This window comes from Manis pentadactyla, chromosome 3 (assembly GCF_030020395.1).
Source record: "Manis pentadactyla isolate mManPen7 chromosome 3, mManPen7.hap1, whole genome shotgun sequence".
NCBI lineage: Eukaryota > Metazoa > Chordata > Mammalia > Pholidota > Manidae > Manis > Manis pentadactyla.
The window spans coordinates 219,286,355-219,308,027 of record NC_080021.1 but is presented as its reverse complement, the minus strand read 5'-3'; the positions used below and the strand labels follow the sequence as shown (position 1 = coordinate 219,308,027).

At 59.2% G+C, this 21,673-nt stretch overlaps 1 long non-coding RNA gene across 1 annotated transcript in view; it reads right to left on the bottom strand.

Moving 5' to 3' along the window:
• Nucleotides 1–2,264: 2,264 nt before the first annotated feature.
• LOC118920505 (uncharacterized) overlaps nt 2,265–21,673 on the bottom strand; it is a 32,933-nt gene continuing 13,524 nt past the window's right edge. Inside the window, exons 4-5 of the long non-coding RNA XR_005027948.2 lie at nt 16,407–16,481; nt 2,265–3,198 (exon numbers count right to left, since the gene is read on the bottom strand). This is a non-coding gene — a long non-coding RNA (uncharacterized LOC118920505). The remainder of the gene's footprint in view (nt 3,199–16,406; nt 16,482–21,673) is intronic.

The window sequence follows — 21,673 nt, the reverse complement described above, 5'->3', positions numbered from 1 at the left end:
GGGCCTGGCCTCAGCCCCCCGTGGGCTGGAGCTCTGGGTGCACAGAGCCACCTCCTCCACGCAGAGCGTGCGGCTCCCGGTCCTGGTGACTTCAGGACCTCAGGCCTGTTACCCCAATTTCCAGGAGCCCCAGGTTCCCCACCCCGGGCCATCCTGTCTGGAGCAGTGAATGTTTTCCTGCTGTGCAGCCACAACTAGGGGACCAAGCGTCCCAAGTGCCTGGGACTCTCATGGCTTTAGCACCAAAAGGCTCGTGTCCCCGGGAACTCCTCAGGGCCTGGCAGTGCAGCCTAGACCGGGGGATGGCCGCGCCTGGGGCCCCCACCCTGCACCAGCGAGCGGACGGATGGAGACAGCCTTTCCCAGGGAGGTCAGCAGGCAGGAAGCGAGCCCATCCTCCCCCTCCTGGCTCCAGTTTGCAACATGGGATATCCCCGAGGCTCAGAACAGCTGGGCCCCGTTCTGCTCGGCTCTCAGCTCTCGATGAGTCAGCCCACCAGGCCTCCCACGGGCAGGCCAGCCAGCCAGGGCTGCATACGCCACGTCCCCACCTCCCACCCTCCACCAGGCAGCTCTGGGCCTCCTGAGGGGCCCCGGGCTCCCGGGAGACCCCAGCTCAGGCCCCACCATCTGCTGCAGCAGCAGGAGCCCCGGTGAGCTGGGGGCTCTGAAAGGCAGGAAGGAGCCAGGCTGGTCCAGGCCCCTCAGCCACGCCCGCTGACCACACGCCTCGTTCACCCTCTCAGGGGTCGGCCAGCCAGGCCTGTGCCCAGGGCTCCTCCTGGGAGTGAAGCCTTCCACAGGCGCCTCACCATGAGGCAGGCCGCTCACACCCGGGCCAGCCCCTCCCTGTGACCACCCCCACCTCTGCCCCCCCACCACGAAACCCTGTGTGCCGAGGCCAGCATGCTCACTGCCACCGAAGTTCAGAGCCCGTCGCACAGCAGGCGTGGAGCCACCAGCCCTCTCTCCCCGACAGCCTGAGGGCTCGGCCGCGCCTTCTGCCCTGCGTCTGGGCGCACAGGGAGGGTCTGAGACTGCTCCTTGCAAGAGGAAAGAGGCGGCATTGTCACGCTGCAGCCCAGAAAAGGAGAGGCACAGCGGAGACCTGCCTGGGCGCACAGGGCCTTCTCGGGACTCCACCACGACCCGGCAGAGTGTCTAGGTGGGGGCGCCGGGATCTGCACCTGGAGGGGACAGTCGGGGGTCCAAGGAAGGGCCCACAGAGGTACCCCCGCACAGAGCCAACCTCTGGGGCCAAGGGGCATCACCAGCAGGGACAGAACCACACTCGGCCCCACCAGACAGGGGACCTGGGGTCCCTCCCCACAAACCAGGTCATCACTCGGTAAAAACTGTGGGAGCTCTGAGTTCAGGGCACCGCCCTGCCCGGGTGGCCACAGAAGGTCCCTGGGAGCTCTGGGGGCTGAGTCAGGGTGGAGGAGGGGGGACTCCCAGCCCAAGGGCGCAGCCGGGCTGGAGGGCCGCCGCCCACCCATTCCCGACCTCACGGCGGGGTGCCCACAGTGACTGAGGCTGTGAGGCCAACCGTGGGCCTCTTACCCGCGGGGGGCTGCATCACAGTGAGGGACCCATGCAACAGTTCCATTCAGAAACTGTTGGAAAACAGTTTTCTAAAAATGTGTACACTAAACAACAAAATGGTGCGTTTACGCTCACCCTACTGCGTGCCCCTCTCAGCACCTCGGATCACTGATTCTTGTCGCTAGTGTTTCTCAGTATGACCTCTTTTTTCATGAAATTGCTGGCAAATCATCAAATTTATGTTACTTAATTTGAATTTCTTGAGGGCCCCAAGAGCCCTTTCTCTGTAGACCATAGCATTCTTTTATCTCAGAAAATACCCTCTTGATGGGCGGTGAGGTACGGGATAAGCTCGGGGCCACTTCTGCCCTGTGGCCAATGGTCACACTCTTACGTCCGTTTGTTTGGAGGTTTTTGTCTTTGTTTTGCTTACGTGTGTAAATATTTCAGCCCAAACATTCTCCCAGGTGCTGTATTCGGGCCTTTCTTCAACGAACACATTTATGAGGCAAAATTTGCATACGTGGTCCCCGCACCTGATTCTTTTCCATGCCGTCTCAACTTTGTTCCATTCGGTTTCAGATTATAAATCTATCCTACTAAACCTAAATGCACCAAACCATTCTTCCCACCAGTACAACTTTCCAAAGTACAAGTACACAATTCTGAAGTTAGACGTTTGCTCTCTGAGCCCCTCGAGTTAAATTCGGTCTGTTTTCCTCCTCGCTTCCTGAGGGGTGAGCATCGTTGTACTAACTCTGTGAACTTTGTCTTCAATCATTAACGATTCTTAAAGATTCAAAAGCTCAAGGGCTTTGGCATTCTGATTATCGAATAGGTAGATTAAAAATCTCAAAATGAGTTTAAATAAAATATAACCAAATTCTAGAGACTCGTCTTCAAGGACATTCAGTGCCGTCACAGGAATTCTTCAAAGGCCCAGACATTTCTGAGCTCCAGAAACAAGCAGCAGAGAAACTGCAAGCTGCTGCGCTGAAGGTTTTTTTCCTTTAATTACATACCTTTGCAAGAAATTGTGTAGTTCAGTCATTCTGCACGTGTATAAAAATATTTGTACATTTTGACAACTATACCTTCCTTCCCTATTGGCTGCATATCAAGCTGGTTTAAATGCAATTAGGAGCTTGTGGGCACCGCAAAAATTCCCAATAATAATGGGTTTCTTCATTTAGTCAAAATACTGTATTTTTAACCATAGTGTTGCACTCCTCCAAACTTTGGCTTCCTTTTATCACCTCCAAAACAAAATTTCAGTGTTGAAGGCGGCCTTTATTTTTAACTGAATCTACAGCACTATTGACAGTTCACATGTAATAAATATCCAGATGCTGTACTTAGATGCCATCAACTAGGTGAAAAAAATCAAAGTGTTTTTGAAATTAACTGATTTCCTGCTTGAGACGACTACGACGCTGACCTAAACAGGCACCACTCAGGGGCTTACAAAGTTCTGCTGACAGTGTGTGCATAAGAAGACTTTGAATAGCGCACCAAGATAATATTGAAGACCTTACATGAATAAGACAACAGGCTTCCCGGAGTCCGGTGTAGATGCCCCCTGCTCCTGGTTCTCATCACTGGGCCCTATCACAGCTGCCCTTTGGGGTGTCAAGGTTAAATGTTCTTCATCAACTGTCTCAAGAAAAAGAAATAAAAATTCAATATTTTTATTGAGCATGACTTTCATTTTTTCTGTTTGTTGCTGTGAATGGGTTTATTGCAAAATTTTTAAAGCATTACTGAACAATAAAAAAATAGTTGTGGGTTTGCACAGTCAATGAAAGAGAAAACCAGTCGTGTTGAAGCCCATTCCACATCTGCTCCAGGCAGGGCCCCTCAGCCTTCTTCCCCACACACAGCTCACGCTTTCCTCACGTATTCATTCCCACCGGCCCCACCCACTGGCTGCCGGGGACTTGAGCGCATCGAGAGCACAGCACCCACCGTGCTTCAGCCCCACTCACTCAGGGGGTGGCCCTGAGAGACAGAGCTTCAGGCAGGACCCTTGTCGTCCACTTTGTGTGGAGGAGATGGGCCAGGAGATTAGGGTATACAGTGACTCCAGGGCAGGAGCAAGTGGCTCAGACGCGGCAGGGCTGGAAGGTCGGCGACCAGGAGGCTTTGGGCAAAGGTGGGCTCCCACTGTGTGAACTCTCCTCTCCTGCAGGCAGTGGCCTCTGGGGGACGTTGGTGCCAACACAGCCAGGAGGACAGGATGCTGGCCCAGTGAGCTCTGCTCACCTCCCAGCGCTTGGACAACGAGTGCAGGAACCGAAGAGCACAGTGGTGGAGCGGGAGGCTCCGCACAGGCCGAATGACCTGGGTTCCTCCCACCAAGGCTGCCCTTGCTTCTGCCACTGCTGAGGGCTGCGTAGGGTGCCAGCCAGCACGTCAGGACCCACCCAACCTCCCACCCCGGAGGCAGTCGCCTTCCCGCACTGACCAGTGTTCCAGGTTTGCCTCCGTGCACATGGCCTCTGCCAACAGCACTCGCCAGAAGCTCGGGGTGCCTCGCTCACCGACATGGGGTCCGGCGTGAGGCTGCCCCAGGCCGACAGATCCCCATTATGGTGAAGGAGGGATTGTGACCCTGGAGCCGGGTTCTGCTACAGGATGGACCTCAGAGAGGTTAAGGGGACTTGCTCCTTGCAAGGGGTGGACTGTAGCCACCAGGTAGTGCCTGCCCACGTGGCCTCCACCTGCCCCAAGGTCACCTCCAGACGGTTCCCATACTGCCCCCTGCTGCCCATGTTTCTTAGCCCCGGGATTCTCTGGTGTGGGGGTGCTCTGTCCATGAATGCGGAAGCCTGAAATCCCCCAGAATGACCCTCAAGCACTAAGGGATGGGACTCGGCGATGGTTGCTCATTGCCATCTACACCCTCACGGGGATCCAGGGGTCCCCAGCAGGCTGAGCCCTGGCGCCCACCCCTTAAGGCTCTCCTCACCCCTCCCACCTCCCCCACAGCCTCACGGGGGCTCCCAGGACCGTCTCCAAAGGACACTACTCGCATCCAAACCCTTGTCTCCGGCTCTGCCCCGGGGGGAAACCAGCCCAGGACAGACCGAGGGCCCTGCAGGCTGCCCTGGACAGGAAGGTGTCTGAACAGGAGAGAAACTGTGGCGGGCCCCCACTGCCCGCTTCCCAGAGCCGAGCACGAGACGGGCACTCCCTCGCTGTTCGCTGGATGTGTGCCCCATGCGCCAGGAAAAGAGCTTCACACAGGACTTTCTCAGGCAGCCCAGAGCCTGCCCATCACCCGGCCCCAGCCCCATTCCCTCTAGACAGCTGAGGTGGTGCCCCAGCTCCACCCCTGCCCGCCGGCCCCCAGCACCACCTCCCACCTGGAGGACAGCGGGCCCAGGCACCTGGGACACCTCCCGCCCGGAGGACGGCAGTCCCCTCTGCCTGGACGGCTGTGGCTCTGGCCCTCCCCCCAACTCCTGCCCAACTGCCAGAATATGACTCAAACACCAGTTCCTCCAGGAAGCCCCAGCTGACCCCTGAGACAGTGCCGGCCCCGTACTTCCTCCCGCAGCGCTGGGCACCTCTCGCCTTGGCCATTACTGACAGTCCTCGGGTCACTTGGCCAAACCGCTCTTCTCTACGTGGCTGCTTCTCTGAGGGCGGTAACAGGCTGGGGTTTTCTCCCTCACCCTTGTGTTCTCCTCACTGAGCAAGGCACCTGCCCGGAGCAGGAACCCAGGAGCTATTGGCTGAGTGAGTGAATGAAATGCCATCCAAGCTGGGCTTGAGCACCTCTGCCAGCAACCCCCGCAGCCACGCAGCACACACAGGAGGCTGGGGCTGCACATGACCCCAGACTCTCAGGAATGCTCTGGCAGCACAAAGAATTTGCTCAAAGCCCCAACCAGACCTCTTATCTGAAAGGATTGCACAAAACCCTGGAACTTGCCTTAATCCTAACTGTCCATTTAGAGAACACGCAAACCAGTAATACTCAGGGGCCTCGGGGGTGAACTCACTGATCCTAATCTGCAGCAGATGCTGGGCGGGGCGTAAGCTTTATGGAGACATAGGGACTGTTTCTTGATGCTCATGTTGAAATTCTATAGAATTTCCCTGTAGAAATGGGCTCACTGGGCAGCTGGAAACAGCCTTTTCTTCCCTGACCCACCAGGGAGTCTGGTTGGGGTCCATTTACCCTCTGAGCCTCATGAGCCTGGACCTCAGGGACATATCAGATGTGGCCAAGCAGGGGCACCTCAACCAGCCTTCAAGAAAATCCAGGACCCACCTTCTCTGGCACTTTCCATGACACCCATTTTCCTGACTCCCAGGGCTTGTACAGTTTACACAGGTTAGCAATAAGCTATTCTCCAGCTAGATCATGTGGCTCGTACTGACCCAGCACTTACTGTCCTGTGTCAGGAGGGACTGGGGGGCAAGAGGGGTTGGGAGAGAGAAACTGTCACCCCTGTGAAGGTCAGGATATCTGGGCAATTAAGTAGGAGTCCCTGGAGTGAGATGTGGGTTCAAATCATGGCACCTCACTTTGTCCCTGCATGACCCTCAGAAGGTCTGATTCCCCAATTCCCAAATCTATGAATAGGGGAAAAAAACAAGCTCTCCCTTCATGGAGTCAACATTTATACTGTGCACAGCACATCTTAGACACGTGATGTCTGTGAAGGCCTTGGTTATGGGCCTACTATGTTCCAGGTTGCGGCTCAATAAACAGTGGCCCTATGATCACTCTCCTAGGGGCCGTATTTCTGGCCACAGAAGGATCACGTCTTTCACTCAGATTACAATGAAGCCCCTCCTTCATCCGCAGAGAGAACACAGTCCCAGGATAATAAGCACACAAATGAGGAAGGAAAGGTGGGGAGAATCACAGAACCGCGAGAGCCAAGCCCCTCCCTGGGGACAGGCAAACCAGGAACCACCGTCTCTGCAGAACTTCTCACAGGAGGCAATGGATGCAAAAGCAGTGCTGGAAGGTTCTTCCAGGGAGTCCTTAGGTGAGGAGGCGGGAGCCCCAGCCTCTGTAGGTGCCTGCAGGCCAGGCCCGGCAGCACGGCGTACACAGGAGCACGGTAACAGAACGCTGCCTTCTTCACACTCTGATCCCTGGGTGTCCCTGCTGCGCCACATCCCAGGCCAGCTGCTCTTCACCCATTCTCTCCTGGGTTCCTCTCACCAACCCAGCCCGGGGGCCCCCTCAGCACGCCAATTTTACAGATAGGAGGTTCCAAGCGGTCAGTACTGGCCCAGGATCCCAGGTGTGGAGTCAGGATTGGAACACAGGCCGACTGACCCCAGAGCTACTCTCTCAGGGCCACTCACACAGGAAAGGGGGGACCCAGACCGAGCAGAGGCCTGCCCCCCACAACATTGCTAATGGAACACCCAAAATAAATTATTTAGTGAGAGGGAGCTAGACGTTTATCTCAGGGCCCTGCTGGCTGTCACTCCTAAATGTTGACTGCAACCACACCTCGGCTGACTTCAGAGTATCTTCTCCACAGTTTCATGCTGATGTATGTGCTCAGCCATTTGCAGCTTTCATTGTCCCCCAAAATCCTGAGGGAGAGAACCCCTTTTTCCCAGCAGCATAAGGCGGCAGGGTCCACAGAGGGAACCTGCCTCACTGTCACAGCTGACATTCTGGGGCCCGGGAGGAGACGACCCAGCGCTCGGTGCTGGGGGGCGGTTCCGGGCAGGATCTGGCGCTGGTGCCGCGTGCTTCCCCTTTGCATCATGGCTCACCCTCAACCTTCCCAGACTGAGTGAGTAGGGGACACCCCACCTTACAAGGGGGGACAGAGGCTCCAGGAGGGGGCCTGCCCTTCAGCAGGGGGGTTTGGATTCAAACCTGGGCTGCTGGCTTGAAAGATGGGGTCTCTCAACATGTTACCACCTGAGCACTGTGACGGGGCAGCCGGCCCCTCACAGCTGATCTCCGCTGGGCGGCGGGACACACTGGGACAGAGTGGGCCCCCTGCGCCAAGACCTAGGTCCTCTCTTCACAGCTGCACCGTAAGCTCATCCCCAGCAGGACTCTCCTTCTGTCACGGGTCTTTATATGGTCCCTGTGTCTGCCGCCGACCTGCGGGTGCAGCAGCCACTCACTGAAGGCCGTGCCATCCCCGAGGACCCGCCTGGCGCAGAGCTCCGCGGAGAAGGGCTCCCTGACCGTGACAGCGGCAGAGAGGTTTCCTCTTGGAAGCATCCTGCAAGCCCGAGGCAGGGGCCCCGCCCCCACAGGGGACACTAAGTATAGAGGTGGGCAGTGGCCACATCACATGCGGACATGGAACCCTGACCCGCGACCCCCTGCCTACAGTAACCAGCGCAGGAAGACAGCCCGCTGCCAGTCAGCCTGCGGGGCGTCGCACTGCTGCCTCTCCACAGCCGGGGAGCCAGACAGTGCCCGTCAGAGCTGGGCCCAGGCGGACTTGACCAACAACTGCCAGCTTCCCTGACTGTTGTCCTCACTTCCAACTGAGGCCCCACCAGAGAAAATCAAATACGCTCCCCTAACCAAGTACATAGGATACCCCACTTCCAGTTAGCTCCGCTCCAGCCTCCCCAGGGCCACAGCCTCCCTCCGGGCATTCAGGGAGCCTCCCCTTCTCCCCTGTAAAGCCCTCCCAATCTCCTGCCTGCTGCTGAGTCTCCGTCAGAATGAAAACAAAGCTACGTGGCTCCCCCGCTATGGCAAGCTTTGAATAAACAGCCTTTCCTCTTCTCACGTGGTTGGTCTTCGTTTATTGGCATCCAGTGGGTGACAATGAGGATTCTGAGGCTCCTTCTGGTCTCAGAGGCCGAGTAGCAATGTCTGCGGGCCTGTGGGTGGTGGACAGATGCTCAGAATCTGCCACCCTCTCAGAGCATTTCCTCCTGCTTCAGCCAAAAAGATGCCACCTGCCTTCTGCCTCCCTGAGCCCAGTGGGCATGCAGACTGAAATGCAGCTGGGGGGTGTTTGCCCAGCCCCAGGCGGAGAGTCCACGGCCCCACCTGGAACTGGAGTGAAAGCTCAGGCCCAGAGACTCTGAAGGCAGACGGTGGCTGTCCCCATATTCTGATCCGTCAACCATAAGATCAGCACAAGATGTATTAGATCGCAGATGGCTCACGTCCCTCCGAGGAAGCGTTGCCAGGCCGGGACTCGGAGGACTGCGGACTGCGCCCAAGGCAGAAACAGGGAGCAGGCCAGAGAGGCCCTGACTGCCCCTCTACCCCGCAGAGTCCATGCCGGAAGCCACTGCCCCGCCATGGACGTTTCCCAGGCTCCTTTGCAGCTGGGAGGAACCACGTGATTAATTCTCACCAAGGGAAGCGAAGGGAAAGTGCTGGAAGCACTTCTAGGTCAAGGTGGCTGAAGGCAGGAGCACCGACTTGCTCTCTCTGCACAGGACCCTGGGACCCTGGGGTGTAGGCACCAGGTGGAGGCCACCTGGGCATCCCCTTGGCCGTTTGGAGGTGCTGCCTGCACAAGAAGGGCTCCAGGCTCTGCCTGACCAGCCTGAGCTCCTACTGAGTAGCCGCTGAGGCCCTGGAACGCAGCAGAGGGGCCTGCCCGAAAGACCACGCATGGTGCAGCGCCTGGCATCAGGAGAAGGAAGGAGGCATCCACATGGCCAACCTCAACACGGGAGCAGACCGGAAAGGCACCACATCCGGGAGTGCATGGGGAATGGACGTGGAGCTGGAGGCCAACCACTTTCCCAGAGGGCAGCTGACCAGCACACATCAAAACGTAAGAAAGGCACCGGACGGTAGTTAGAGGTCTGGGCGAGGAAGCCCTCCTCAGAGGCAGTAATACAAGTCCAGGAGGCTTGTGGAAGCATCACTTGCATTAGCAACACAATGCTAATCGGCTGCGGGTCTCTGACTGCAGACTGGGCAACAGCTTGCTGTGCTGAGGCCACAGAGCCTCCTGATGGTCTTGGAATGCCGTGCACCCAAATTCGGGGTCACCTCTCCTCACAGGGCAGGGATGCACTGGTGAGGAGCAGCAGACACCAGCTTCCTATTATCTGGGCTTTTGCTCTGGTACAGGAAGTAAGACAGACCAACACCCTCCAGCACAGATCAGAGGGAAAGGTCGTCAGGGGACACGGGGGCCCGGCTTCCAGCTCCCCCTGTGTAGAGGGGGACAGAGGGCGAGGACCCAGCCCCTCCTGCTCGTGGCCCAAATACTGGCCTGCGAGGGGAAGAAGGCTCCGAGGTCTCCCTGCCTTAGGGAGCGACAGCATCCTCACTGCCGCCCGACGTGGTATCACAGCAACTGACGGACACACGCCCGTAGAGAGCAGCCAGGCAGAGGCCGTCTACCTGCCCCCTCCTCCACCTGAGTGTCGAGGCGGGGCTGTCTGGGGCCTGGACTTGGGGCCGTTTTCCCTCCAGTGTGGACCTGGCTTTGCTGTTTGAACTGTCTACACTGAGCACACTCTCTTTGGAGAGAAACTAATTTTAATGAGTTGGCCGAGAGGTAATGGTTGAGGGAATCTTTGAGGTGACCTGATGCTGGTGTGTAAGAGGCATCCTCAGAGGCAGAACAGGGCCACCACTCTGGTCCCCCCAGTGTCCCCAGGAACACCCACCCTGGCCCAGCCCCTCCCCACTTCCATCCCAGGCCACCCAGGCAGGGCTGCCAGGGGCTCTGACCCTACTCAGAGAGGGGCGGGAGGCCCCAGGTGGGGCATCTGGCTCCCTAGTTGCTGGGAATGGCTTCCCGCGGTGCATCAGGCTCAACCCCAGGGCCAAGCAGCCCTCCCCTCCCGCGGCTCTCTGGCCTTCCGTCCAAGGAGTCGGAGCAGAGGGCCCTCTGCGGTTCCACCCAGCCCCAGGAATCCTGTGATTTCATGAGCCCATGGTTATTATCCCTGGATAAACTCTCCAGCCCGCAGGACCACGCACTGAGAGGCTGATTCCAGAACCGAGGAGTATGTGGAGGTGGGCTGCTCACGCCCACCGTACCAGCCCAGCTGTGGCACGGTGCTGACGTCACCCAGGCTTACATGGAAAATCCACATCTGCAGGCCTCCCCTGGGCACCTGGGACTCACTAGGCTCTGGGCCCCGGGTCCAGATGGGGCTTAGTAAAGTCTTAGGCTGGCAAATTTACTCCTCAAGTGCTGACATGGCTCCCAGCTTTGAAACAGTGGAAGGATGGGAAGCGCTGGCCAGGCCCTGATGTGACCTCAGGGCCTGAGATGCAGATAAGCCTCGTGACCCCCCAGCAAGCACTCCTGATGCCACGAGGAGCCCAGAAGCAAGGCCAGAGAGGGAGGGGACAGGTGCCAGGGGCTGCCAGCCGCCGGCCTGCGGCCGCCCGGTCCTTCCGCCTCACGCTGCTCCTGTGAGCCTGAGCACATGCCTGAGCCTCCAGAGCCTGTTGGCTCTCGGTCAGGGGGAGGTGTATGTGTTAAGGTGACCGTCGCTGGTGCCCTCTGTCCCTGAGGCCCTCTCTCCCCATGACCTGGGGAGGGTGTTCTCCTGGCTTAGCCCACAACACGGGGAGGACAGAGGCGCCAGGCGACTCGCACCCTGGAAGCAGCCTCAGATGGGACCCCTCACCCCTCATGCTGAGGGGAGTCCAGCATTGCCCCTCAAGGTCCCCCAGGGCCCTGTTTCTCATAGCGGTCCCCACCTCATCGCCCAGCTTCCGTACCAATGCTTTCTGGGATCACCCCAGATGAAGTCCTTGCCAGTGCATCTGGGTTCGAGGCTGCTTCTGAGGGGCCCCTTCCTGAGGCGGTCATGCTAGGTGCCGCCAGCTTTTTCTGAAGGAGCCAGTAGTAAATATTTTAAGCTGTGTGGGCTAAGAGGCAAAATGGAAGGTTAAGTAGGCGTGTGTGCCCAGTGGAAATGTAATCCTTGAAAGTGTAAAAACCATTCTTACCCCAGGACCCCATAAAAGCAGACAGTGGGCCGATGTGGCTCTCAGCACAGTGCGCTGACCCTATGGTCACACGTGAGGCCTGAATCTCTGCGGCTTGAGCAGGTAAATTTACTTAGGCTCTTGTTCCAGTAACATCCTTCTTGTTCCAGTAACATCCACTGATCGCAGGGGTGGGTGGCCTAGCATTCCAGGCCAGGGACCCAGGCTGACAGGGGTGCCACCACCTTTGATATGCGGCCTCTCAGTCACCCTGGACATCAGAGTCCACACCCACATCCAGTCAGCAAAGGAAGGGGCACTGTGTGGGGGCACTTGTGGACCAGGGTCCCGGTGGCACGTGTACATACATATGTCCGCCCACATCCTGTTGGCCCGACCTCAGCCACACAGCTCTGTCCAAGGGCAGCAGGGGTATTGGGAGATGTCATTGCCCACCTTCCAGCTGTTCCCTGGCAGCAGACCATGGGGGCAACAATGAGGGCGGTGACACCACAGATGGACAGGAAGGGTTACCCGCGTGAAGGCCTGGAATGGGGGAACCAGTCGGTACTGATTATCCTGGGTACCAGACCCAGAGCTTATGACACAGCATGTTTTAAAGGCCAGTGAAAGTGAAGTTCCCATGCTTAACACCCAGATTAGGAAATAAAACTTTACCAGTTGTTTTGAAACCACTACGCACCCCAGTCCCATGTCCCCCCACCATCATCCGTTCAGCGCCTGCCTCCTGTTCCCCACCCAGTTTGCTGCCCCTGCATCCCCTGAGGACCCACCGCTCAGAAGTGCCGGCTCTCCAGCTTCATGTGAATGGCTTCGTGCTCCTTGTAGTCGGATACTGAGTCTTTTCTGCCCCGGACATTTGGTGTTCACCTGTGTTTTTACACAGCCAGGGTCATTTACTTCCGTTGCTGCGTTTTGTGTGTACCTGTGCACCGTGACTTACATACCACTGTCCTGCGAGGGACAGTTGGGTTGCTTCTCAGATCAGGCTCTCAAAGAGCTCGGCTGTCAAGGTTTGAGCACATCTTCCTGCGGAGAAGCGCCTCCACGTCACAGCGTGTGGACACGTTCAGCCAGTCAAACACAGCCAGAGGCGTCCCCCGCGGCTGTTCCGGGGAGCAGGGCCCTGGACACCACCACCGCATTGATCCTGCCTGCAGGTACGTGTCCCCGCACCTCAAAGAGCCTTGAGATGCCACACTCCTGACATTCAGTACCACCCAGTGAGGCACACAGAGCCAGGTCCTTGTTCATAAGGGACAGATAAAGAAGCTGAGCAACTTTGCCTGACCCTCAGCAGCTCCGAGGCGGGACACTCACCACTGTCCCACACTGACAAGGCTCTGCTCTGAGTGGGAGGGCACGTCTCTGTCTCTACCCTGGTGAACCTGCAGTCAAGCACGCAGGAGTCCTGGGCCTGTCGGTCCTGCAAGGAGCCTGGGACCTGCTTTCCCTTGAGCTCCGCCAGGCACGGGGCCAGCACCAGCTTTGCGGCCCCAGAGAAGGGGCAGGAAGGTCCCAGGGCTGCACGTGGTTGGTTTGTGAACTGAACTTGATCTAAATCTCAGGATGCGGATCTCCACCTGCATCAACACAGGAATGCATTTCCCTGCAGAAGCCAAGGGCAGCACCTTGTGCCCTGGGGCACCTTTTCCGGATGCATGCGCTGCTCCCTTCAGGCCTGGGCTGTCCCCGCTCCCAGAGGCCGCATGCCTGTGCTCCTGGTCCCCCACCTCTGTAGTCTCTCCCACTCTCCTTTTTCTTGGGCAGAAATGATGAGTCAGAGGTTGGGGGCAGTGCCAAGCCCACCACCCATCTACCTGTAGCCTGTGCCAGCTCTCTCCTCCCTCTGAGACCACCGGCCCTCATGGCAGGGTGAGGAAAGGGGGTCTCTCGGGATCTGTTCAGCTCTGGAATCATGTGCGTCACTGGCAGCTGGGAATGTCTGTGGCCCCACATGCACAGAGCCCATGCTGGGCTTGAGGAGATGCAAGTCCACTGCCTTTAAGGAGCTTAGTGTCACGTCATGAAGACCTTGCCAAGACACGGTTCTGTCCATACGGCCAGGGGGCAGAAACACAACCATCTATAAGATAAACTGATGCAAACTACAAGAAGCAAGAGACATCTGGTGCATTCCGAGCAAGAAGAGCCCAACATGGGTCATTCCAGACCCCCGGCCTGGCTGGGAAGGAGGAGGGTCAGCCAGGGCCCCAGCAGGACTCAGGTGGCAAAATCCCACTCAGCTCTGTCCTCCTGCTCGTGATAAAATCCAAAAGGAAAGAGCTAAATTGGAGGAGAAAAGCACAAGAACCTGATGATTTTAAAAATTGTAAGCCTCTCCAAGTGACAACTGGGCTGAGATTAAGAAATAGCTTCCAAGCATGGTCAGGAAAGTAATGGTGCCGAGAAAAAGCTGAGAGTGTACTTGTACAATCTTTGGCTAAAATTCAGAAAAATCAAAGGATCAGAGTATTAAGTCGCACCGATGCCCCTGTGAAGAGATGAGGGGTCTGCCTCACAGGACCTGTCAGTCAAATTGCGTGGCCTGGTTCAGGGGGTGAGTTCCAGACTTGCAGTCAATGCTGTAAGGAGCTGCATCACCTGCGGGCCTTGGAAAATGACTGTACTTTACCTGAATCACTGGGGGCCAGACGGCTGACTTAGATCCTAACTGTCTTCCCTGACTCATGCCTCTGGGAATCCAGGCCCTTCTCCCTGAGTGGGGGTGTGACCTGTGATTTACTTGTACCCAGTAGAATATGGTAAAGGTTCCGGACATCACCTTTGTGACTACTTTACTGAATACTGTGACACCCATCCTGCTGGTTTTCATGAAGAAAAGATACTGGGCCCTTGCTGGCTTTGTTGAAGAAAGCTGCCACATCAGAGGGCCCCATGTGACTGAGGGTGGCCTGGGGCAGCCTCTGGGTGACAGCCAGCAAGAAACTAAAGCCCTCGTATGACAGCCCCCAAGGCCCTGGACCCCTGGCGGGGCCGTGTGAGGAGAGCCCAGCACTACCAGCCTCTTGATGGGCAGCCTGGCAGAGGACCAGCCTCGCCCAGACGCCCCCACGGGAACCACCCCAGGGTAAACCTGTGTTATTTCAAGCTGCTAAGTTTGGGGTATTGGGGTGCAGCACTAGACCACATGTTCAGTGCGAGGGGCTCGAACACGGGCAGCAGTACGGATGGAAGATTTATTATGCTGAGGCCTTTTAAATAAAATAATTTCTGCAACATAAACAGTCATGCCACGGTATACTACCAGGACGTTGGAGGGCATGAAGGCCCCCAGAACCTGTTAACAGGAGGGAGGGTCCCACACAAAAGCACAAACCCAGGCCCCGGATTTCCAAGCCACCTGGAATGCAGGGACTTAGTTTGCTTCAGGTGGCAGGATGTGGCCTCCTCCTCTGAGCTCTCCGACCATCAGAAGGCGCTCAGTCTTAGCCCTCTGCCGGCGGCCGCTCGAGGGTGCCACGCTTACATGTGCTCAGCCAAGACCACCGATCACCCTGCACTGGCCTTGCTGAGCCCGGGGCCCTGGAGCCGGTCTCCGCCTGCTCAGGCTGCCTTCACTGAATGCCACAGCCTGCGCGGCTTCAACAACACAGTCCTCACAGTTCTGGAGGCTGGGCACCCAGATCAGGGTGCCCACCCATCTGGTTTCTGGCAGAGCCTCTTGCTGACTTGGTGGCTGCTGAGTCCTCACATGGCAGGGAGACTGAGAGATCAAGTCTCTCCTTAGGGCACTAATCCTACAGGGCCACGGCCCCATACTTATGCCCTCATTTAACCAGAATTAACTCCATAAAGGCCTACCTCCAAATACTGTCGTGTTGAGGCCTGGGGCTTCAGCGTATGAATTTGGCGGGGGTAGGAGCACAGATGTTCAGCCCCTAACAAACCCCCAGGGCCACTGGCAGAGAGGGTTTGCCGTCTCTCCCGCAGCCACGGACAAGGGCCTCTACCCTGGACTCTCTCTGATTTCCTTTGACAAGAAAGAGTGTTGCCAAAACACTTCCCACAATGCTTTCCACGGAACACCAGTGTGCACACAAGTGACAGGTGTCCCAAGAAACAAGGGTGCCATGGGGAGATAGGTTTTGGGGGATGTGGTTACACTGAGTGGATCCACCTCAGGCTTCCCACACGTGGCCTGGGGGGGGGACGCCGGCACCCAGCCAGGGCAGCTTTCCTTCCTCTGCCCAGCACAGCATCACCCTTCTCAGTCTGGCCAGCGAATCCTGCCACGTGGTCCCCAAAGTGAGTCAGGGCCCCGCAACAAGACCTACCTATTCCCGCAGACAGAGGAGCCCCGGGGGAGCCCATGCAGGTCAGCACCACCAGCTCTCCCCCTTTCGCTAACACCTCCTAAAGCCAGTTCCTGGCTCACAATCTGCTGCCGCTTTGTAAGCTGACTGAAAGGTCACTTCTGCCAGCCCCTGAGCAAACTAAACCAAGAAGCTTTTCCTCCCTTCAAATGTTCAGAAGAGCATCTGAGATCCTGTCGGCTGTGCCCACTGCCTGCCTGCTCCGCCTCACTGCCCCGGACAGCTGGGCATGTGAGCAGAGCCCAGGAAGGACCCGCAACCCTGCCAGGCTCAGGCAGGACCTTCCGGGCCGCCTCTGCTCCTCCCTCTGCCTCCCACCAGCGTCTCCAGCAGCCCCCGCCCCTAGGAGTTTAGAGGATGTCGAAGCCCCCAAGTCCTGACGGGGTAGGGGCCCCACAGAAGGTGCACGAGAATGGCCGCACTGCGCCGCCTCTGGGAAATCAACGGAGCCTGGCACATTGTTGGTGCTCAGAACAGATACAGGTGAGCCAGGCCCAGACACGGCTATGCAGCAAACTGCAGACCCCGTCACCGGCACGGGGCTGCCGGCCCCCCGGGAAGACAGTCGGGGAAGTAGAAGCCCGCCCGCACAGCACACCGGGCTGGGGGGGCACCTGTTGGGCACTCACCTCTGCGTCACTGTCTGTAAGGCAGTGGGGTGGAGCATCCTTCCAGAGCGTGAGGCTCCCACACCTTTGGAGGACCTGCGGTCGGCACAGACACGTCACCCAGGCCCTCTGCTGCGGGCCCCCTTCCCAACCATTGGGAGCGGCCGGCACCCGCCTCCAGCTGTCCCCTCCCTCGGGTCACCCAGGCTGTCGGGGCTGTGAAGCCAAGCCCCCTCTGGCATCCCAGAAGGGAGGCCTCTAGAGGCCCAGCCACTGCAGAGCAGCACGAGGCTCTGACAGGGCCACCTGCTCAGGCACCCTGCAGGGCTGGGCGAGGCCACGTGGGCCTGCGGCCACTGGCCCCACCCAACCTGCCTCCTCCTGCCCTGGCAGCATGGATCCCGCACACACATCTGGCTCCCAAACTCCAGGCCTGCTTCCAGAACACCCCATCTAGGACAGTGCTCCGAGGAGGCAGGCCCTGCTGGGCGGGGAGCAAGCCACTCACAGGCAGCCGTGTGACATGACGGTCCATGTGTGTGACTTTGCCCCGGAGGACATGGCCAAGCCCCCACCCCAGCTGGGGGACCCAGGCACCAGAGGATCACCCCCAGCCCACTGATGCCCAGAGAAGCACAGGGTCACCTGAGGCCCAGCAGCAGGCAGTCGGAACCCAGGCGTGAAAGCCAGGGGCCTGCATGGCCATGGAGTCCTGGATGCGCAGGGTGGCTGGACTCCACAGACACCCAACCGCCATGACAGGCCTGCTCAGCCACGATCAGGGCCCACGGGGGGGACTTAGTGTGAACGAGCTCCCTCCCCAGCTCCTCAGCCCTCTGAGTGTGGGCCCACCGGGCCCCGAGAGGCCACCCCAGGAGAGGACCCCATGAGACAGCATGTGCCCCCCACCTCCCTGCCGGATGCGGGGCCTGTCACTAGTCAGTGAGATCACAGCCTGTTTAGGAAGAGGGGACAGGACCCCAGGGGGAGGAGACCGGGGGTACATGCAGTATGTGAGTCCGAGGGCGCCGGAGCAAGGAGCCAGGTCATAGGGCCACCCGGGGAAGAGGCTGAGCAGAGACACAGGGTTTGTGCCCCGGCAGGGTAGAGACCAACCCCAGCGGTGGTGACGCGCTGAGGAGTCCTAGGCCGGGACGGGGCCATGTGCGTGGAGAACTGTGTTCCTCCTGAAAGGCAACTGCCAGCAGGCCTGGCGGAGACGAGGCTGGACCAGGGGACCCCGGCCCACCAGCCATGCTCTGGAACGACACCCCTAAGACGGAGCAGGGCCATCCCTCACCTTGCTCCTCGGCTGTCTGGGGGCCCCACGCTCCCAGCCGAGGGGGGATATCCCAAGCTGGGGTGCCGAGTGGTCAGCTCGGTTTGTGGGAGCAAACTGAAAGGGGTAGCGGGTCCAGGGCAGCCTCAGCCCAGCCTGGCCTCGGGTGCGGTGGGAGGCCCCGGGCAGCCCCGGCCGCGGCCCCAGACGCCCCACCCCTCCACACGGCGCTCACACAGCTCCTCCTGCTGACCTTTCAGGAAAGGGTGGCTCGCGGAGAACTGCGTCCTGTGGGACCCGCTTGAATTTTCCTCAAATACTGAATACAAAACTTTTTCCACTTCCCTTGAAATGAGTTGCAAACAGTGCACATGAAGCATTTTTTAATACATGTCAAAACTGCAGTAAAAGCTAAATGCAGCTAATTTTCTCCACCTGGTTTCTATATTTCCTAAATAAAACTTCACAACGACCTAAAATTCTTTCCCATTCCAAAGTGCGCTCCAGGGCACATTTACAAGGGTGGATGAGTCAAACAGCGCCGGAGGGTGTGGGGGGGTCGGAGAGAGATGGGGGGGAGGGAGGAGGGGGAGGGGAGGGAGGCGAGGAACAGGGCCATCTGACTGCCTGCAGGAGCGGGCACAGGCGTGCTCTGTAATGTGACCTCATCGGGGCCTCCCGGCCTGGCTCCCGGCTCTGGGTACGGCCAGAGCTTTGCCAAGAGCAGGCCCTTTGGCTCTTCAAGGCCCCAGGGAGCCCGTGCAGCTAGCCTCCCCAGCCCTCCCGGCTCCCACAGGCTGACTCAGCCGTGTTGGAGAAGAACTGTGGGCGTCCGGACCACAGCTCCTCCTAGACGGAGGGCAGGCTGCTGAGCACAGCCATCTGGGGGCTGACACCCAGGAAGCCGGGCAGGGGCCAGTGGTGGCACTAGGAAGGCACCCCTGTGCGTGCCTGCCACTCACTCCCTCCTCTTTCCAGGGATTCTCGTCCCACCTGCAGCCACAGGTTCCTGCAGCCTGGTGCCAGCTCCCTGCCTGAGGGCTGAGGCTTCCCACCAGGCCCAGCAGAAAGCACTAGAACATCCCTAGAGACAGCGCTGGGGGGGAGGAGTAGCTGCCATGAGGCGCCTACTTTTCCCAGTAACTGAGCATTTACTAAGCACCCGTTTCACCAGCAGGGAAACTGAGGCTCAGGCAGGGAAAACCACTTACTCAAGGCCACCCAGCTGAGGCTGAGCTGGAATGCAAACCCTCTCCCGTCTGCTACCAAAGCCTGCCTCTCCACACACACACCTCGGCTACAGCCATCTGGCTGCCTGGCAGTGTCAGGTGCAACGGGCTGTCGGGCAGACCTGCACACCCCACCTGGACGGAGGAAGCAGCTCGCCAGCCACTGGCCAACAGGAGGTGCAGGTGGAGGCCCAGCCCAGCTACCAGCCCAGAGTGTGTTCACTGCTCTGTTCTGAGGCTCTGGGGGTATCCGGGAACCCCCACTCAGAACATGTAGGGGCAGCTGACTCTGGCTGCTCCCAAGCCCAGGCTCCCAGCAAATAGCACCCGCTCTGGGCTTCGGGGCTCAGGAAGGTCGGAGCTGGGGAGTGGCTCGTGCAGGGTTCTGGTGGGGAGTGGGACTCCCTGGCCAGAGCTCGCCTCCCCGCCACAGGCCCAGCCTCCTGGGCAGCAGCCCAGAGAAGGAGGAGAAGCTCATTTCCTGAACATGCGTGGAGGAGGGGTAGGCGGCAGGCAGGCCCACGTGGCAGTTCCCCGGCAGTGCCTGCACACCGACAGGCCGGCAGCTGGAAGGGGGTCCTGCTGGCACCCGCAGCACCCCCTCCTCAGGCCTGGCCCCTCAGGATCCTTCCCTCCCCGCAGCCCCTCTCAACCTCTGCCCTGCAGAATCTGCGCCCAGGACAGCTGGCAGGCAGCCCCTCAGACACCGCCCACCAGCAGGAACAGGCTCTCCTTACTCCCCAGCCTGGGCCAGGCCTTCCCTTGGGGCCCAAATCCCTGGGCCTGGGGGACACAGCAGAGAATAAAGCCCAGGTCTCTGCCTTGGGACCCAGGAAGAGAGAATAAACAGGCACACAAGATGCTCCCCAGAGTGATGGGGGGACCAGGCTAAGACAGGGAGCAGGGCTGGGTGGGCATCCTGAACGGGCCATCGAAGAAGGCCCTGCCCAGATGTGGACATCAGAGCCAGGATGCAGTGAGGCATTCCAAGGTCTGGAACAAGCTCCAGGCAGAGGTCCTGCAAGTGCAAAGGCCCTGGGGCAGGAGCCCTGCTGGGAGGGGCTGAGAGGCAGACCAGACCTGATGGGGCAGGACGCAGGCTCCAGCCATCCTCTTGCACTGATGAGGCAAAGACCCCTGTCTTGCCAGTGGGTTTCAGCCCCAGGAAAGTTCACTATGGATTCGGTGAGACTGAGGAATGATGATGGAATGTTCTTGGGGTGAAAGGGTTTATTACCAGGCTTGTTCTGGTGACAGGTCGATCACTAGGATCACATCTGCGTCCAACAGTCTGCAGACCTATAATCCTCCTTCCTCTGTCTCTGCCCAGAGCACTGGGCAGAGCTCTTTATACAGTGACTCAGTCAGTGACAGCTCATTGCCTACAGGTGTGGGAGCAGGAGCCCAGCAGCAGGCCCGTTACATCATCAAGTAGTTTAGGTTCAGGTGAGGATCTGGCCACAGGAACCTTCACTTTATCCACAAGGAACCTGAAGCCTGGGCCCAGCCTGGTGCGCCCTCCTGTGCCCCTGGGCATGGGACATGACCTGAGCCTCACCTGGGAGGGGGCAGACACACCACCTCCCAGCCCAGATGGGGAGGTGGGGGGGACATGGGAGAAGTGGAAGCCTAGGCCTGCATTCGCACAGTAGGCCCTCAGTTAATGTGGAACCAGGGCCTGCAGTGAGCCAGGCCATGGCAGCGGCCTGATGCTCTTAGTCCCCCACAGGAGGGAGGGCAGGGAAACCTGAACTCAGGCCACCCAGCCTTTTCCTGGGGAAAAGCTGATTGTGGGGGACACAGTGGGGTGGGCCTTGGAGCCTGTGCCCTCCCCAGGCACAACCGCAAGGTGGACCTGAGGGTCCCAGGACCGCCCCAAGTGCCTCAGCCACACAGACGGACAACCCGCTGGGAAGCGGCCCCCGTGCTGAGTTCTGGGCCAGGGGAGAGGGAGGGGGCTGGGGGGTAAAAGGGGGCAAGGTGGGAGGGGGGCAGGAGGAAGAGGGCGGGAACTGAGAGGAGGGGCCAGGGTGGGGAGGGGCCAGGGCAGGGAAGAAGGGTGGGGGGGATGGGGAGGCAGGGGGGAGGGGCCGGGGGCCAGGGGAGGGGAAGAGGGGGCAGGGGGCAGGCAGGGGGGGAGAGGGAGGGAGAGACAGGGGTGGGGGAGGGGTGGGGCAGGGGGGAGGGGGCAGGGCACGCTCCCGGCCGCAGGGAGGGTCCAGAGTCCCCCTCTGGCGGCCGTCGTCCCCCCTCCGCTCCCTCCTGGCCCAGTCCCCACCCTCACCCAAGGAGCTAGGAGGACTCGGCATGTGGCCCGTGGAAAAGAAGTGGCTGCACATTTTCCGAGATGTTTTAAACATTGTTTTGGCAACACGGCCCCTGCTCTGCGGCCCAGTCATCCTGACATAAAACAAGCCTGACCCACGTCCGGCCACGGCACCCGCTCCCTTCCTCTCCCACCAGCCCAGGCTCCCAGCTGCTGGCCGACCAGGCAGAGGCCAGCCTGCCCTCGTCACTGGGCCTGCAGGGCCAAGTCCACCTCTGCCCGTGGTTTCATAGCCCTGCAGACTTCGCGGGCCAGGGAGGGGCCCAGGTCAGCCGTCAAACCCCTCAGGGTGCAAGGGGAGAAACCAAGGCCCAGAGCGGCAGGGGAGCTTGCCAGGAGCTCAGAGCAGGCGGCCCGGCTGGGCGGGCGTCAGGTGTGGGTTCTGACCAGAGGGCGCTCTCAGCCTCACCTCCACACTTATGAGAACACGGATGGTCTAAGCGTCAGGAACCTC